We start from the raw sequence: 20,045 nt of genomic DNA on the forward strand, positions 1-20,045 counted from the left end.
TTAGACTTGAGCAATCCTCTTCCCTTGGTCTCTCTAATAGTCAGAACTGCAGGCTCCTGCCACTACACTCAGCTAATTTTTTTATTTTTTTAGTAGAGCTAGGATCTTATTCTTGCTCACGATGGTCTCGAACTCTTGAGTTCAAGCAATCCACCCATGTCACACTCCCAGAGTGCTAGGATTACAAGTTGTGAGCCACCACACATAGCCCACTTCATTGTATTGTTTCTTTTATTTCTTCATCATAAACAAATTTGGTATATTTATGTGCAGCTATTTCTGGGCTCTCTATTCTGTTCCATCAGTCCAATTGCCTATTCTTTCACCAACATAAGATGGTCTTTTTTTTTTTTCAGTTTTTGGCTGGGGCCGGGTTTGAACCCACCACCTCTGGTATATGGAGCTGGCGCCCTACTCTTTGAGCCACAGGTGCCACCCATAGATGGACTTAATTACTATAGATTTACAGTAAATCTTGAAGTTGAGTAGGGTCAGACCTCCGGCTTTGTTCTACTTCAATACTGAATTGGTTACTCTGGGTCATTTACCTCTCCTTCTAAACTTTAGGATCAGTTTGTCAATATCCACAAAATAACTTACTGGGATTTTAATCAAGACTCAATTGAGGCTTGGTGCCTGTAGCTCAGCGGCTAGGGCACCAGCCACATACAGCAAAGCTGGCGGGTTCACCCAAAACATAGCCGAGTGTTGTGGCGGGCACTTGTAGTCCCAGGGACTGGGGAGGCTGAGGCAAGAGAATCACTTAAACCCAAGAGTTTTTTGGGGGGTTTTTTTGCAGTTTTTGGCCGGGGCTGGGTTTGAACCCACCACCTCCGGCATATGGGGCCCACGCGGTACCCCTTTGAGCCACAGGCACCGCCCTAAACCCAAGAGTTTGAGGTTGCTGTGAGCTATGACACCAGGGCACTCTACCCAGGGCAACATAGTGAGACTCTGTCTCAAAAAAACAAAAACAAAAGCAAAAAAAAAAAAACCCATTGAATCTATAAATCAAGTTGCAAAGAAGTAACATCTTGACAATATCGAGTCTTCCTATCCATAAACATCCAAATCTAACTCTATTTATTTAGTCCTTTCATTTCTTTCATTAGAATTTTGTAGTTTTCCTCTTACAGATCTTGTACATATTTTGTTACATTTATACCTAAGCATTTCCTTTTGGGGGATGCTGTCATCACTGTTGACGTGTTTTTCATTTCAAATTCCACTTGCTCATTGCTGACATATAAGCAACTGACATTTGTACATTAACCTTGGCTCCTCCAATTTTGCTATAGTCACTTTTTAGTTTCAGGATTTTTTTTACCTTTTATTTCCTTTTGTCTTACTCCATTAACTAGGACTTCTAGTGCTACACTGAAGAAAAGCAGTGGTGACAGACAACATCCATACCTTGTTCCTGATTGTAACAGGTAAGCTTCTAAGTTTCTCATCTAGAAGAGAAAGGATTGCCTGGGTATAACTATCCACTCTGGGTATAACTAGAGAGAAGATTGCCTGGGTATAACTATCCACTCTGAGTCCTGAGGCTACAACTTCTGCAGGGATCCACTATGACATTAGCTATGTGGGCGAGTAGGGTTGTAGACTTTATCAAGTTGAGGAGGTGCACTTCTATTCCTACTTTGCTGAGAAACTCTGTCATTTTGACACAGCACTTCATCAGGATCACTAGAACAACCAGACCGCAGAGGATGATCAGGCCTCCCTTAAGGATGGTTCTTTTTTGTTTTTTTTTGTAGAGACAGAGTCTCACTTTATGGCCCTCGGTAGAGTGCTGTGGCCTCATACAGCTCACAGCAACCTCCAACTCCTGGGCTTAAGCGATTCTCTTGCCTCAGCCTCCTGAGTAGCTGGGACTACAGGCGCCAGCCACAACAACTCTTTTTTTTTTTTTTAGAGACAGTCTCAGTTTGTTGCCCTCAGAAGAGTGCCGTAGCATCACAGCTCACAGCAACCTCCAGCTCTTGGGCTTAGGCAATTCTCTTGCCTCAGCCTCCCTAGTAGCTGGGACTACAGGCGCCCTCCACAACGCCCAGCTTTTTGTTGCAGTTTGGCTGGGGCTGGGTTCGAACCCACCACCCTTGGTATATGGGGCTGGCGCCCTACTCACCGAGCCACAGGGGCTGCCCATAAAGGATGGTTCTTCTTCTTCTTTTTTTTTTTTTTTTGTAGAGACAGAGGTCTCACTTTATCGCCCTTGGTAGAGTGCCGTGGCCTCACACAGCTCACAGCAACCTCCAACTCCTGGGCTTAAGCGATTCTCTTGTCTCAGCTTCCCTAGTAGCTGGGACTACAGGCGCCCGCCACAACACCTGGCTATTTTTTTTTGTTGCAGTTTGGCCGGGGCTGGGTTTGAACCCGCCACCCTCGGTTTATGGGGCCGGCGCCTTACCGACTGAGCCACAGGTGCCGCCCTAAAGGATGGTTCTTAACAAGTAATCCAAGTGCCTGAATTAAAGGAATAAAAGCTGACAATTTTTTTTTTTTTTTTTTGTAGAGACAGAGTCTCACTTTACCGCCTTTGGTAGAGTGCCATGATGTCACAGGACTCACAGCAACCTCTAGCTCTTGGGCTTCAGCGATTCCCCTGCCTCAGCCTCTAGAGCAGCTGGGACTACAGCTGCCCGCCACAACGCCCAGCTATTTTTTTGGTTGCACTTTGGCCGGGGCTGGGTTTGAACCCGCCACCCTCGGTTTATGGGGCCGGCGCCCTACTCACTGAGCCACAGGTGCCACCTGACAAATGATTCTGAGGAGTTACTGTGGGCAAACAGCTGATCTATCTCGCCTGAGCATGAAATCTTCTTTTTTTATTTATTTATTTTTTGTTTTGTTTTTTGGCTGGGGCTGGGTTTGAACCCACCACCTCCGGCATATGGGACCAGCGCCCTCCTGAGCCACAGGCGCCGCCCTTTCTTTTTTATTTATTTATTTTTATTTTTGTAGAGACCGAGTTTCACTTTATGGCCCTTGGTAGAGTGCCGTGGCCTCACACAGCTCACAGCAACCTCCAACTCCTGGGCTTAAGCGATTCTCTTGCCTCAGCCTCCCAAGTAGCTGGGACTACAGGCGCCTGCCACAACGCCCGGCTATTTTTTGGTTGCAGTTCAGCTGGGGCAGGGTTTGAACCCGCCACCCTCGGTATATGGGGCTGGCGCCTTACCAACTGAGCCACAGGCGCCGCCCGAGCATGAAATCTTCTCTAGCTCAGTCTCTACTTTTCCTGAATGTTTATACATATATGACAACAGGTTTTGACAATAACACAAAGATGCCCCTGTTCCACTAGCAGATTATCAAGGGCTTTTTGGTTGTCTATCACCACCTTGGCTAGTGACTTTAGTGAATCTCATTGGTCTTGGATAGCTTGGACAACAGTATTAGATATTTCCTCCATGGTTAAGGACAGACTGTGCAGTATTTTTCCCAGGGCCTAAATGCTGATGCCTGCAGTTCACATGTATTAGCAGAATGTGAACTGCAGAATGAAACCAGATGTTGATTTTAACTCCCAGGAGGGTGCCACAGATCATCCTGTAGTGGGGTTAGCAGAGTGGGTTCCTGCTAGCCCTTTGTATGTTATTGTGATGGACAGTAGGCCCTGGGACTCCAAGATCCTCCTAGGTACATATATTCTTGCCCACTAAAGCCCAGAGAGAATACATAACCTGGAAGGGCACAAGTGGACTCTGTGTGGGATCTGTCGTTATAATACTGGTTAGTCCATGTGGTATGTCTTTGTGTGAAATACCAGTAGTGGTCAGAAGTGTACATCCTGATAAGGGAGCCTTTTCTCTCTCATATCATAATACTAAAGTAGAAGACAAAGTATCACGAGAATGGAGTAGCAAGAATCCAATGTACTCAATTCTAATATAAAGCCAGTAGATGATCTAACACCTACCCATGTAAGAGAAAAACACAAATCAAGGCGGGGGATGGGGGAATGAGGGAGCAGGGAGAGAGGAGCAGGAAGCGGGGGTGGAGGGTGGATTATGGCATACCTTCTGGGGGCTGGACACAATTATAAGAGGGATTTTATCAAACAAATGCAAACAGTGTAATCTAATTCTTTGTACTCTCTATGAACCTGAAACAATTCCAGAGAGTGCCTGAATCTGGACTTAAATCGAGAGACTTACCTGGGCAGTATGACCCACTGATAGCTTGAGGATGGTCAGAGGCACTATAACAGCCAGACCATTATAATGGAAGTATAGGACAGGAGGGACTTTTGTTTGGGTAACAAATCTGGTATTGTTTTCTTGCCCCCTCTTGCCCTATTGCATTGGAAGAAAAGCTGTGCTGATTCTTATCGAGGTATTGTCACGTCAGACATGGCAGTCTTCTGCAGGAATGAGCAAAGGAAGGATTCATGATGCCACCCCATTTCGTTCCACAAAACCCCCAAACCCAGAGATGTTCTTGTCCAATGTCCTGGGGCGAGGATTACCTGCGTGTGACTATCCACTCTGAGTCCTGAGGCTACAACTTCTGCAGGGATCCACTAGCCCTGTTACTTGACCTAAACTTTTCAGCCTATGCTGTCCAATCTGGGGAGGAAGCTCACAATTCTCAAGGAATTTGGCATACCTTATTTTTTTTTTTTTAGACAGTCTCACTTTGTTACCCTCAGTAGAGTGCTGTAGCTCACAGCAACCTCAAACTCCTGGGCTCAAAGCAATTTTCTTACCTCAGCCTCCTTGTTAGTTTGAACTACAAGCACCTGCCACAGTGCCCGGCTACTTTTTAGAGATGGGGGTCTGGCTTTTGCTCAAGTTGGTCTTGAATTCCTGAGCTCAGACAATCCACCTACATCAGCCTCCCAGAATGCTGGGACTAAAGGCGAGAGCCACGGCGCCCAGCCTTGGCACATCTTATAATATTGACCACCTTGGGATCAGGAGTCCTGGGCATGATCAGAGGAACATCAATGCCCCAATATTGTCACTCCTTTCCCTGTCCCCATGGGCTGCCACAAAAGGGAGGTACCCTAAGGGATCGCTGCCTCCAGAATTGAATCAGAAGGCACTGCAGCCCAGACCATAAACCACCACTGGGTAGTGCCTCACAGTGCAAACAAATTAGAAAAACGGTCTAGTACAGTGAGATTGGGATTCCACAAGTGCAGCCTGGTCCTCCACCTGCCCCAAGCTCAGTGCTTCCCAACATGCATTGCAGTGCTGTTTCTCTTCCACTGGAGTGCCCTGTCTAATGTCCAGATGGCTTTTGTTAGGTGGGGGCACTAACCAGTAAGTAGTACTGACTGCTTTTGCAAAATTGTTGCTTGAGCCACCCATTCCATGATTCTAACACCTTGTTCACCTGGGAATGAGAGAGGTGATAAAAGGCACTTTGTTTTTTTGAGTCTTGCTCTGTCATCTGGGCTAGAATGTGGCATCCTCAAACTCCTGGGTTCAAGTGATCCTCCTGCCTCAGCCTCCCAAGTAGCTGGGACTAAAGGCACAACACCTGGCAAACTTTTCTATTTTTTTTTTGTAGAGAAATAATCTCACTTTATTGCCCTCAGAGTGCCTTGGTGTCGCACAGCTCACAGCAACCTCCAACTCCTGGGTTTAGGTGATATTCTTGTCTCAGCCTCGTCCGGGACTACAGGTGCCGGGCCACAACGCCTGGCTATTTTTTTGTTGCAGTTGGGCAGAGGCTGGGTTTGAATCCACAACCCTTGGTATATGGGGCCAGCACCCTACCCACAGAGCCACAGGAGCCGCCCAATTTTTCTATTTTTTGTAGAGAAAGGTTCTTGCTCTTGCTCAGGCTGATCTCCAATTTCTGACCTCAAGAAATCTTCCCATTGCCTGGCTCAAACCTATAATCCTAGCATTCTGGGAGGCCATGGCAGGTGGGTTGCTTGAGCTCAGGAGTTTTAGACCAGCCTGAGCAAGAGTAAGACCCCATCTCTTAAAAATTAGCTGGTGTTGGGCGGCGCCTGTGGCTCAGTGAGCAGGGCACCGGCCCCATATACCAAGGGTGGAGGGTTCAAACCCAGCCCCAGCCAAACTGCAACAAAAAAAAAATAGCTGGGCCTGGGCGGCGCCTGTGGCTCAAGGAATAGGGTGCCGGTCCCATATGCCAGAGGTGGTGGGTTCAAACCCAGCCCCGGCCAAAACAAAACAAAACAAAACAAAAAATAGCCGGGCATTGTGGCGGGTGCCTGTAGTCCCAGCTACTTGGGAGGCTGAAGCAGGAGAATCGCCTAAGCCCAGGAGTTGGCGGTTGCTGTGAGCTGTGTGATGCCACGGCATCTACCGAGGGCAATAAAGTGAAACTCTGTCTCTACAAAAAAAAAAAAAAAAATTAGTTGGTGTTGTGGCGGGTGCCTGTAGTCCCAGCTACTCAGGAGGCTTAGCAAGAGGTTCACTCAAACCCAGGAATTTGAGGTTGCTATAAGATATGACGCCACTGCACTCTACCCAGGTGTGACAAAGTCAGACTATCTCAAAAAATAGAAAAGAAATCCTCCCGCCTCAGTCTCCCAGAGTATTATAGGCACAGGCATGGCTCCTGGCCAAAAGGAGCATCTTACATCACGGAAGCATGCCCATCACTGTGTAGCTTGTGCAATGAATATGTTGCCTTAAGTTGGGATACTGCTGGATGCTAGAAAACACAGCATAGGTGCTTTTTAACGCTGTTATAGGAGTTCCCACATCTACATGACACACTGGAATGGCAATTCCATCTCCAGAATGTGTACCTATGGTATTGAGGCATCACCAGAATCTGTATCTACCAGTATAATGTCCCCAATATGCCTATGGGGACAAGAATCACATTTATAGGTGCTAATTTGCCTAACCCTAAGTCTGGATGCTTCCAAAATATCTAGTTGATATATTTTTATGTAGAAACACCCATTCAATGTAAGTTTAACCTTTTCTCCAAAATAACCCTTGATAGCTATTGCCGAAATCATAGGCTGTGATGCCAACACCATTGTCTTATCCACCAGCAAATTCCCTCTACAGCATGTAGTTTCTGCCCCAGATATATGTCCTAGGTCTGGTGGGTTGAAGTGCAGAGATTTACCTTTCTTTTTTTGAGATCTACCTTTATACTACCACCCAAGACCATGCTTCAGTCCACAAGGCTCCAAAATAAACCATCCTATACAGAGGAGCTGATTTGTTTGCCCCATTCTTCGGTTTCATGGCTCCACTTGCATTTGGGGATCACTTCGCGTATACAGCCCCTTCACGGAATAATGCCACACTCTCATGGGCCCTTTGCCCCAGCTGATGTGGCACAGTTAATCATGTCGCATCTCCTGCACAATCATTAATCTGCCAGTCACTGGACCATATGGCTAGCCCATTTGCAAAATCCCATGAGTCTAAATATGCAGCAGAATCACTGTTAGATTAGCCTGCACAGCCATCGCCACTGCAGAGTTCAGCCCTTTGGGCACAGTCTCAGTTAACAGGTAGCCATCCTTAGGGTGTGTCTTAATCTGTTGTGCTACTACAACAGAATACCTGAGATAAGGTAATTACAAAGCATAAAAATTTATTTCTCACAGTTTTAGAAGCTGGGAAACCCAAGATCAAAGAACAGGCATGTTTTAATGTCTGATGAGTGTCTCCAATTCCAGGATGGAACTGTGACCACTGTGAAGGGGAGGAATGCTGTTCCTCACATGACAGAAATAGATCGTGTTTGGAAACTGGCCAACAAAATGAATTATAAAAAAAGGACATAGCCAATAAAATTACAATGAATTTTTTTTTTTTTTGTAGAGACAGAGTCTCACTCTATCGCTCTCCATAGAATGCCATGGCGTCACACAGCTCACAGCAACCTCCAACTCCTGGGCCCAGGCAATTCTCTTGCCTCAGCCTCCCGACTAGCTGGGACTACAGGCACCCACCACAATGCCTGGCTATTTTTTTGTTGTTGCAGTTTGGCTGGGGCCAGGTTTGAACCTGCCACCCTTGGCATATGGGGCCGGCACCCTATCCACTGAACCAAAACTCTAATAATAATTGCAAGACTATGTACTAAGTGCCAAGCACTATTTTAAGTACCTTATACATATGAGCTAATATAATTCTCACAATCCTATGAGGTAGCTCCATTTAATAGATGGAGGGACCTACAAGGAAGCTAAGTGATTTGCCCAGGACCACTCACCTAACAAAGCTCCTCAAGACTGAAAAACCAGTAGAAAGGTTCAGTGCCCATAGCTCAGTGAGTAGGGCGCCCGCCATGTACACCAAAGCTGGCGGGTTCGAGCCCAGCCTGAGCCTTCTAAACAACAATGACAAATGCAACCAAAAAACAGATGGGCGTTGTGGCGGGCACCTGTAGTTCCAGCTACTCAGGAGGCTGAGGCAAGAGAACTGCTTAAGCCCAAGACTTCGAGGTTGCTGTGAGCAGTAACTCCATGGCAGTCTACGGAGGGTGACATAGTTGAGACTCTGTCTGGAAAAAACTAAATAAATAAATAAATACCTTAGTGACCCAAAGGAAACCAGGCAGGCAAAGGTTCAAAATGATTACTTCTTCCAAAGGGAGACCAGGAAAAGCATCCTTATAAAGAAAGCTTAACTCAAAGGTCTTTGCTCTCTGTCTCAGAGAACCAGGCCTTAAGAAACTGACTGAGTCAGACTGGAGGGCTTCTCTCCAGTGTGAGTTCGTTGGTGGTGATTAAAAGTGGAACGCTGACTAAAGGATTTCCCACACTCACTACACTCATAAGGTTTCTCTCCAGTGTGAACTCTCTGGTGCACAATGAGCTGGGAGCTGTCACTGAAGGCTTTCCCACAATCGTTACATTTATAGGGTTTTTCCCCAGTATGGGTTCTCTGATGGACCATTAGGCTAGAGCTATAACTGAAGACCTTTCCGCACTCATGACATTCATAGGGTTTCTCACCAGTGTGAATTCTCTGGTGTATAAGGAGGTACGAGTTTTGATTAAAGGATTTTCCACACTCACTGCACTTATAGGGCTTTTCACCTGTGTGAAGTCTCTGGTGTCGAATAAGACATTTACTCAGACTGAATGCTTTACCACACTCACTACATTCAAATGGTTTTTCTCCAGTATGAATTCGCTCATGGTCAGCAAGTTGAGAGTTCTGATGGAAGGCTTTCCCACATTCACCACATTTGTATGGCTTTTCCCCAGTATGGAGGCTCTGATGTCGAATAAGGCATTTACTCCGACTAAAGGCCTTGCCACATTCATTACACTCATAAGGCTTCTCCCCAGTGTGGATTCTCTGATGGTCAATAAGATTTCTGTTGGAACAGAAAGCTCTCCCACACTCATTACACTTATAAGGTTTCTTACCACTGTGAAGGACCTGATGTCGGACAAGATTTTTATTCCGACTAAATGTCACCCCACACTCCTTGCATTCATAAGGTTTCTCTCCAGTATGAGTTCTCTGGTGGTCAAAGAGTTTGGAACTCTGATTAAAAGCTTTTCCACATTCATTACATTTATAAGGTTTCTCCCCATTGTGGAGTCTCTGGTGTTGAATGAGATGGGAGCTATGCCTATAGGTCTTTCCACACTCACTGCATTCATAAGGTTTTTCCCCTGTGTGTGTTCTCAAATGAACGATGAGCTGAGAAGTCTGCCTGAAGGTCTTACCACATTCATTACACTCATAGGGTTTCTCTCCAGTGTGGATTCTCTGATGGCCAATGAGGTGTGAATTCCAACTGAAAGCTTTCCCACATTCATCACACTGATAGGACTTCTGTCCTTTTGGAGTTCCCCCATGTTCAGCAGGACTGGAGGACATATTTTGATGTTTCCCAACCTCCTTACATTCCTCATCCCTGTCTTTTCTGGATTTTTTCTTACCCTTGTCTGTTATTCTCAAGAAATCACTCTGTAGTCTGCTCTCTTCTTCATCTGAGGGTTACCCTTCTAGCTTCTTAGAAGTATTTTCATGGACATATCCAGCCTCCATTCCCCTAGGAACCACTGCAAAGAGCCCCCCTATTGTCCTAGCAGATGACTCTGATCCATTAGAAATGTCCTGCTTCAAAGTCAACTCTGAACTCTTCATCCTGTTCTCACCTTCTGCCAAAAGAAAAAGAAAACTTTTACTCAATTCCTGATCTACTGAAGGAACAGAATCATGTATAGGCTGTGTATCTGAAGAAATGCCATTAAGAAATAAGTTACACAGAGAGAGGAGGATATAGGAAATGCCTCGTTTTTTGTTGTTGTTTTTTTCTTCCAGGGCTCAAGAAACAAAGAGAGGAAACTAGTATAGAAAAATGGGGAAAAGACACCAGAATAGGCATGGGTTGGGCCAATGCAGCCAAATAAGAAGGGCCATTAGAAAGCAACAGACCAGACTGTAAAGCACGGTGTGATCCTACAGAAGTCACTCTGGTGCTGTATGTCCTTAGTAAAATGATGAACTCTAAGTTGCTTTCCAACCATGACATTATATGCTTCCACAGTGCTCAGAAAAAATGCTGAGACAGATGTCATTTGACAGAATGCCTCAAATATAAGAAGAAAGAGGGAGGGCGGCGCCTGTGGCTCAGTGAGTAAGGCGCCGGCCCCATATGCCGAGGGTGGTGGGTTCAAGCCCAGCCCCGGCCAAACTGCAACAAAAAAATAGCCGGGCATTGTGGCAGGCGCCTGTAATCCCAGCTACTCAGGAGGCTGAGGCAGGAGAATCGCCTAAGCCCAAGAGTTAGAGGTTGCTGTGAGCTGTGTGATGCCACGGCACTCTACCAAGGGTGATAAAGTGAGACTCTGTCTCTACAAAAAAAAAAAAAAGAAGAAAGAGGGAAAGATGGAAGTTGACTGCAGATTTATACTAAGAGGGTATAATTAGTTAAGATGGAAAAAGGAGAGAACTTGAATGATAGGACTATGACAAGATTTAGAGAAGCTATGAGTTCAGAAATGCTGGGAAACAGTATTGAAGGGAACACCAGAGCTGTTAACAGTGAAGATGCCACTGGTCCCCAGAGCACTGAACTGGTATGAGCTAATACTGTACTCCCATGAAAATTAAAAGGAGCACCAATAATTAAAATATGAATTAACACGTCTTTGGCATCTTGATTCTATAGAATATAAAGGAAACTCAATGGGTGAATATTTGCCTTGAATTTTGGAATTTCTGAATAAAAAAAACTGGGAGAACTACTCGGGAGGCTGAGGCAAGAGAATCGCTTAAGCCCAGGAGTTGGAGGTTGCTGTGAGCTGGGTGAGGCCACGGCACTCTACCGAGGGCCATAAAGTGAGACTCTGTCTCTACAAAAAAAAAAAACTGGGAGAAGATACAATAATCATGGTCATAGCTAAGTACCAAAATTTTGATTTCTTTCAGTCATGCTTTAATTAGAGTCACAGCTTTAGCCTGCAGAAAGTCAAAAATGGTTTGGGTCAGTAGCCCAACCCTCTCCAGAGTTGGCTATTGTCTTAAACTTGTCAATCACAGAACCTGCCCTGACAATAAACCTTCTAGGCAACTCCCTCAGTCTTGCTGTCGCCCTGGGTAGAGTGCTGTGGCATTACAGCTCACAGCTACCTCCAACTCCTGGGCTCAAGGGATTCTCCTGCCTCCGCCTCCCAAGTAGTTGAGACTACAGGCATCTGCCACAATGCCTGGCTATTTTTTGGTTGCAGCCGTCATTGTTGTTTGGCAGGCCCAAGCTGGATTCGAACCCACCAGCTCAGGTGTATATGACTGGCGCCTTAGCCACTTGAGCCACAGGCGCCGAACCGGAACTCCCTCAGTCTTTAAAGAGAGAAATGCTTGGGCAACCATGCTTTGTGCTAAGTCATCCTAAGCATCCCAGGATGGACCATGAGTGACTGGACCAGGGCCAGGCACTAGACCTGAGATAAGCTGTAGGTTGATTATGAGTCTGTGCCATGGCCTGGCTCTGTCCAAACAGAGAAGATATTCAATGGCTGCAGCAACCAGAATCCTTCTCTAAGTAAGTGTGGAACTCGAAGTAAGGCAAAATTTAAGCAATTAGGGCGGCGCCTATGGCTCAGTGAGTAGGGCGCCGGCCCCATATACCGAGGGTGGCGGGTTCAAACCCGGCCCCGGCTGAACTGCAACGAAAAAATAGCTGGGCGTTGTGGCGGGTGCCTGTAGTCCCAGCTACTTGGGAGGCTGAGGCAAGAGAATCGCTTAAGCCCAGGAGTTGGAGGTTGCTGTGAGCTGTGTGATGCCATGGCACTCTACTGAGGGCCATAAAGTGAGACTCTGTCTCTACAAAAAAAAAAAAAAAAAAAAAAATTTAAGCAATTATAAGTAGGAATGCAAGCTAAAATGATGCATGGATAGGAGTCTAGCCCTTGGGAACCATAGCAAACCATAACTGTAAGGAAACAGGCGAACTAAGAAGGAGCTAGGAGAGGGACAGAAGATTCAGAGTGAATAAAATGGGTAGTAGCAGCAGGATGAGCAGAGACAAAATGAATATACTATGAGCAGCTGCATCATATTAACTCTAGAACATGGGCATAAAAATTCATTTGCTTTTGTGTGGGTCAGGGCCAGTCTCCACAAGTCCCTGTTTTCCACAGGGTCGTCTGGCTGATTGGTTTGTTCTGGGTTCCCATTCCTGTAACCCTTATAAAACATAACTCCATATTTGCAATAATTTGAGGGACCCTCCATTCCTTACAACTACAAAAACCCCAACTAAACCACCTTCTGTCAATCAATAATGAAGTAAAGAGGATGCTGACCCTTGTAAAGCTGAGTGATGATCAGAGAAGTTCACTACGCTATTCACTAGAGTTTATCTATGTTTGGAAATTTTCCTAATAAAACATTAGAAAAGATAAGGCATATAATGAAGAAAACAGACTCTTAGTTACTGAGGAACAGAATCATTACCCAACGAGGCCGAGCTGTGGTAGTTTTCCAGCATTACGTTCCAGTACAGGGCTCTCTGACTGAATGCCAGACCTTTCCACTTCTGCTCAGTGTCATCCACAGACAGGTCCTCACATGCCGCAGTGTCCTGGAATGACAAGCTTCTGTTGCTCAAGAACATTCCCAGCCTGAAGGCAGAGTTACAGGGGGTACAGAGGGCGCAGGCTACAGGCTCTTGATGGGAAAAGGAATGGGACACAGGAGCTGGGATGACATTTCCAAAGGACAAGTCCAGGGCAAGACAGAGTCCATTAACTCAGCAGGAGGGACCCAGCCCCGGGGGAAGCAATTAGCAGGAGAGACACAGGCACAGTCTCAGATGAGGCAGGGTCCTGGAGCTGACAGCTCTGGCCATTCCTGGGCCACAGACAAGGGAACTCAGGAAAAACAGAAAGAACCAAGCTCACCTGGCACCTGACCATCCGAAGCACAGTTGTTCCTGCTTGGTCTCCAGAGCTCCCAGCTTGGGGAAAGGCAGGAACCGGGGAAACAAGTTGAGCTGAGGGAGGAAAGAAAGCTGAGTGGGACAAGCCCTGCCCTCAGCTCCCGTAAGATCTATGTTCCCAATGGGTGGGTTCAAGAGAACTCACGCAGCTCCACACACACTGACTCCGACCCTCTTGTATAAAAAGCATTATCCCAAGGTGCTGTCAGTTTTCCCTGGAGGGCACAGTAGAAGGTCCCTGTCAAACTGAGAACTCAGTGCTCCTCCAGCCCTCACTGTCTTCAACCTCCCTGTAGGGAGCTCTTCTTCCGGACACACTCGCTCTCCCATGGCTTCCCGAGCACCAGTCACGCCTGATCTGCCCCTTCAGCTCTGGTTCCTCATGCCCTGGCTCCTCTTTCTGCTCTTGCCCTGTTGCTATGGACACTCCTTGAAGCTCAGACCTCAGGGCTTCCTTTTTCTCCCTGTCAGCGATCTCACTGACCATCACTGCTTTAACACCGCTCTCACTTCTCGTTTCTCTCCTGGACCTGTGCTACACGCTTCCACTTGTCTATGAGACATTCCACTTGGGTATCCCATAGCACTGAAGTTCAGAGTCTAAAATGCATGTTCTTACCACCTTCCTGACTGCACTCCCCAAGTTCTATCAAAAAATCCATTATTACCTAAAACACTCTTTATTTTTTATTTATTTATTTATTTTGTAGAGACAGAGTCTCACTGTACCGCCCTCGGGTAGAGTGCCATGGCGTCACACGGCTCACAGCAACCTCTAACTCTTGGGCTTACGCGATTCTCTTGCCTCAGCCTCCAGAGCAGCTGGGACTACAGGCGCCCGCCACAACGCCCAGCTATTTTTTTGTTGTTGCAGTTTGGCCGGGGCTGGGTTTGAACCCACCACCCTCAGCATATGGGGCCGGCGCCCTACTCACTGAGCCATAGGCACCGCCCTTTATTTTTTTAGAGACAGAGTTTTATTTTATTTTATTTTTTTTTTTTGGCCGGGGCTAGGTTTGAACCCGTCACCTCTGGCATATGGGACCGGGGCCCTACTCCTTGAGCCACAGGCACCACCCAGAGACAGAGTTTTATTTTGTCGCCCTCAGTAGAGTGCCATAGCGTCACAGCTCACAGCAACCTCCAGCTCTTGAGCTTAGGTGATTCTCTTGCCTCAGCCTCCCGAGGAGCTGGGACCACAGGTGCCCGCTACAACACCTGGCAATTTTTTGGTTGCAGTTCAGCTGGGGCTGGGTTTGAACCCGCCACCCTCGGCATATGGGGCCGGCGCCCTACTCACTGAGCCAGAGGCGCCTCCCATTACCTAAAACATTCTAATTCCCTTTCCTCTCCTTTAAAACCAAAGTCCCATGCATTCTTCCGTTTCTTACATCTATCTGTCTCCATTCTACTCACCCCAGTTCAGGCATTAATCACATCACATCACATCTATCCTACTCCACCCATCTTCCACGGAGGCTCCCTCTCACTCAATCCACAATGTTCAAGATTGTCAGAGCAATACTCATGCTATACATCACCCTCTGCCCCCCCAAATCCTACTGTCCTCAACCTCAAGGTCCTGGACAATTCAGGCCCACGTTTCCAAACATGGCCCTCCCTAACTCTACCCAGCTGGGACTCAAGGAACACCAAGCTTAAAGTCTGTGTTTATATCCTTTTCTAATCGGAAGTCTACTGCTTTTCCCTCCCCTTCAAAATCCTGCCCTATTTTCCAGTTTAATCCACTGCTACCTCCTTCATGAAGTATCCTCTACTAGTTCCAGTCCACAACAGTCATACCTTTTATCCCATGATCACCTTTTGAGGGTTTTTTTTGTTTTGTTTTGTTTTTGTTTTGTTGTTGCAGTTTGGCTGGAGCTGGGTGTGAACTGGCCACCCTCGGCATATGGGGCTGGTGCCCCACTCACTGAGCCACAGGTGCCACCCCATGATCACTTTTTTACAATGGCCACATCACTCATTTGTGACAGGATTAACTGCCTAAGGACAGACGTAATTCATAGGTATCTCATGAGGTTGCCCCTTTATGTACGACTGACTTTCTACCATTTAAACAGCACGCTCTTTGAAAGCACTAAAAATGTACTGTATGTCTCTGGTCTCCCACATTGCCTATGGCATGTGTTTGACAAAATCTTACTAAAATCATGAATGTTTGGAGAATAAGGAAAAGAGCAGACGAGGTCACTGGGAAGGAGGACAGATGGCAAGGCAGTGAGGGATTCCAACAAGGAGGGAGACGGGCAGAAATGAAGGAAAGAAGACTGTAGGGTACAGCTTTACATTTCTTTAAAAACTGCATTTCTGGGTGGCGTCTGTGGCTCAAAGGAGTAGGGCACTGGCCCTATATGCCGGAGGTGGCAGGTTCAAACCTAGCCCTGGCCAAAAACTGCAAAAAAAAAAAACAAACAACAACAACAAAAAAAAAACCTCTGCATTTCCTATACTGATTTTGTCATTTTGAAAAACAATCACCCTAACAAACAAGCTTTGCTATTTTTCAACAAGTGATCACTTGCTGATCACTTATAGTGTGACTATGGCAAGGCAGGGCTCGGTGGCTCAGGGCTATAATCCTAGCACTGAGAATTCTAGACCAAGGTGGGAAAATCACTTAAGCTTAGGAATTCAAGACCACCCTAAGCAACAGTGACCAAGAGTTAGCCCCTGTCTGTATTAAAAATAGAAAAACTGGGCAGCGCCTGTGGCTCAAGGAGTAGGGCGCCAGTCCCATATGCCGGAGGTGGCAGGTTCAAAGCCAGTCCCGGCCAAAAAACACACACACAAAAAAAAAATAGAAAAACTGGCTTGGCACCCATAGCTCAGTGAGTAGGGCGCTGACCATATACACCAGGGCTGGTGGGTTCAAACTTGGCCTGGGCCTGCTACAACAATGACAACTACAATAAAAAAAAAAAAAAAAAAAAAATGCCGGGTGTTGTGGCTACTTGGGAGGCTGAGGCAAGAGAATTGCTGAAGCCCAAGAGTCTCAGGTTGCTGTGAGCTGTGATGCCACTTTACTTTAGCAAAGGGTGTCATAGTGAGACTCTGTCTCAATAAAAATAGAAAAACTGGCCAGGGTGGCGACTGTGGCTCAAGGAGTAGGGTGCTGGCCCCATATACAGGGGGTGGTGGGTTCAAGCCCAGCCCCAGCCAAAACTGCAAAAAAAAGAAAAGAAAAAGAAAAAAAAAAAAAGAAAGAAAAACTGGCCAGGCATGGAGGCTCACGTCTGTATTCCTGCCACTCTGGGAGGCCTCTGTGGCTCGAACCCCACAAATCAGCACTACTCAAATCTAGAAGAATATTTCTGCCCTTACTGGTCCTGCATGGCCATTGCCACATATGAGGGAGGACCAAATAACAAAGAGTGGTAGGCTGGAAAAGACACCCAACCACCTGTCCTGTGGGCTCCTGCAATCCCATCTTCATCTGAGTTAAAAATCCCCTACATTATACCTGGAAGGGAAGGCAGACCTGGAGGATACGCTTTTGGATAACTGGTCCCAATAAAGGAACTTTATTCACCATCCAGCGACGCGCCCTAAAGTGGGTTCTCCAAAAGCCTATGGGTCCCCTAAATGAGAGAGAAGACCCGGTATTCTATCCTTACCTCCTTGTAAAGGACCCCCCTAGGAAAGGGACCCTCCATCCCTCAAGCTTATTCAGTATGCTGAACAGAATTCACCAGCCATTCAACCAGACCCAGCCAGACCTAGCCCAGGACTGTTGGTTATGCCTGAAAAGGCATGCCCAACCTTATTACATAGGCATGGGCATAATGGCCCCCCTAGACATCCAGACCAACCTCTCCAGTTGCCCCCACATGACTCCCCCTTAACCCTGGGAGACCTTACTGGGAAAGCCACCTGCCTGGCTACTGCAGGATATGACCTGTCAAACTTCCTCTTCGCTGATATCTGTAATTCAACCACAATTCTAAACCCTCTCTGGTCCACTTTGTGCAAAATGGCACATGGCTGATGTGCACCTCTAGCTTAACCAGTTGCTTCATTGCTACTCCCCTGAATGGCCAGCCCAGCTTTGCCCCGCAATCCATGTGCTTCCCAGTTCTATATTTATAGCAGCCCAGGAGAGGGCCTCATCTCCTCATCCAGCCTCATTGCCCTACGAAAACAGGCCCCCCTCCTAGTACCAATGCTGTTGGGACTCAGTGTGGCAGGGTTGGCAGCAGTGGGTACAGCCACCCTAGTGGAAGGGGAACTAGAACTGGCTGCTATAACCCAGCACATTGATGAAGACCTTGGGAGTTTGCAATCTGCCACAGACCTGCTTCACAACCAAGTCCTTAGTGCAGTGGTTCTCAACCTTCCTAATGCCGCAACCCTTTAATACAGTTCCTGTGGGTCATGACCCACAGGTTGAGAACCACTGCCTTAGCAGAAGTAGCCCTCTAGAATAGGCAAGGACTAGACCTCTTATTCATGACTCAAGGAGGTCTATGTGCCATCTATGCCAACAAGTCAGGAATAATTTAAAACTACCCTCCAAAAGGTATGGGACAATCTTAACAAAAGACAAAAAGAATGGGAGGTTTCCGGGTCCTGGTTCCATAGTTCCATGGCTCACCACTAAGGACCCTTAATCCTTCTCCTCTTAGGGCTACTCATAGGACCGTGTGTACTGAATTGAATTATTAGCTTTATAAAACAGAGAATAAAACTCATGGTAATTGGAACCCAATACCACCCCAGCCTGGAACAAGATGAGCCAACGCTTTGACTCAGCGCATAACATAAGTGGGGAATGAAGTGCCTAGAAGGCCAGACTGACTCCATTTTGTGATAGGCCTATGCAGGCCCCTAACTTGCACTCTCCCCACCATGTTCCGCTTGGCCAGCGCTATCAAACTGCATGGTTGGCAAGAACAGCCAAAACCCCAGAAATAGCATAAACGCAACCATCTCCTCCCCTGCAAACCTTTCTGTTAACCATGCAAAACTCTGCTTCTATAAAATTCCGGTTCGCTCCCCCTGAACCCTCCCCGCTAGAAAGAGACTACAAGGAAACCTAACCCCAGGTCGAGAGTTCTTTAGGCATGAGCCTGCTCTTTATCACCGGCAATAAAGCACTTGAACCCTAATTCTTTTTTTTTTTTTTTGTGGTTTTTGGCCGGGGCTGGGTTTGAACCCGCCACCTCCGGCATATGGGACCAGCGCCCTACTCCTTGAGCCACAGGCGCCGCCCTGAACCCTAATTCTGTCTCAGTGTGCTGGTACTCTGTCCATAACCCTGTACTCCCGTGGGCACAACAGCATGACCTTTCATAATAAAATATATGTGAGTGTGATAATTATGCACAAATGTTTAAATGTCAGGCTTAGAGACTACAATTTTCGGATTGCGGCTACCTTCACTTTTCTTCCACTTTCCTATGTCATCTGTCTCTAAAGAATACGCTTTATATGCAAAATTGGGTGAAAAGGCAAGAGTCCGAGGAAAGCAGGATTCCAAATTCCCTAGCGGACACAGGGTTGTGAAGAAGTCCCCGAGAGGCACGGACGGAATCCCATCCTTAGGCCGTCCTCCGCGAGCCCCGCGTCCGCACAGCCCTCCCCACCGTCCCCGCACGCCGCCGGGCGTCTCACCCACTCCGGCCGCGGACCCACAGCCGACCCTCCAAGTGAGCCATCGGCCGCCGGGCCCGCGCCTATCTCCAGGCTGCCCATGTCGCGCACGCGCGTCGCCTCCCCGGGCCCTCCAGAGCCTCTCTAGCAATCTGGGAGGGCCAACATCTCTGCTGCTCCCGGCGCCGAGGAGGCGGTGGGCGGCCACCCGGCCGGCGGCGTGGGAACGCGGCCTCCCGGCGGGGGGCAAAACCTGTCCCCCATACCTCTCATCTTTCCGCGCGTGGCACCTCCCTTCCACGCTCAGATCTCAGATGCCCCGTCACGCCCCAGAGCTTGATCTGGCTGAGCCTGTTTCCCCTTATCCCTCCCATTGTGTCTGCGGAGCTGCCCTGGAGGCCCCTGTCCCTGAGGGAAGAAAGGGACCCAAACTGTGGTAACAATAGGGAACAGCTCAGGGTCTCCCCCTTACTCCAGACCTCTGGAATCATTTGCAAGGTCCACGACTGTCAATATACAAAATTATAAAATTTAGTTTATAAAACTAATTAACTTTATTTGCAATTCATGAATCAGGACATTGTCCCATTCTTTAAAATAGAAGAGTTCTCACATGACAAAACAGTGGTCTTGTAAAGTGACAAGGAAATGATAGAATAAATGATAGACTAAAAAGCGGGTTGGCTAACGTCGGGTTACTTTTCTAACCAGAGTTAAAGCAGAGGCTCGGCGCCTGAAGCTCAGCGGCTAGGGCGCCGGCCACATACACCTTAGCTAGTGGGTTCGAATCCAGCCCGCCCTGCCAATCAACAATGACAACTACAACAACAAAAGAGAGAAAGGTAAAGCAGAGGGGATTTCCTTCCTGTGGTGACTCAGGCCTCTTTCTGATTGGTTACTGTGAATCTCTTGTTTTCAGGAAAGACCGATCTGTTTGGGGAGTTCTTTACTTCCTCAAAGTTTCAGTTTAATTATATGGCATTAAGCAGGAGTGACTCCATTTTTTAAAAAATTATTATCATTGAGGGCGGCGCCTGTGGCTCAGTGAGTAGGGAGCCGGCCCCATA

General features: G+C 47.2%; 1 pseudogene across 1 annotated transcript; it reads right to left on the reverse strand.

Annotated features, from left to right (window-relative positions):
• Positions 1-6,888: 6,888 nt before the first annotated feature.
• Positions 6,889-19,190, reverse strand: LOC128591599 (zinc finger protein with KRAB and SCAN domains 7-like; annotated as a pseudogene). The gene is made up of 4 exons (XR_008381590.1): positions 19,000-19,190; positions 13,331-13,422; positions 12,885-13,011; positions 6,889-10,084 (listed from the first exon to the last, which is right to left on the reverse strand). The product of XR_008381590.1 is annotated as a zinc finger protein with KRAB and SCAN domains 7-like (transcript).
• Positions 19,191-20,045: the final 855 nt, after the last annotated feature.

The sequence above is a fragment of the Nycticebus coucang genome, chromosome 8 (genome assembly GCF_027406575.1).
Source record: "Nycticebus coucang isolate mNycCou1 chromosome 8, mNycCou1.pri, whole genome shotgun sequence".
Taxonomy (NCBI): domain Eukaryota; kingdom Metazoa; phylum Chordata; class Mammalia; order Primates; family Lorisidae; genus Nycticebus; species Nycticebus coucang.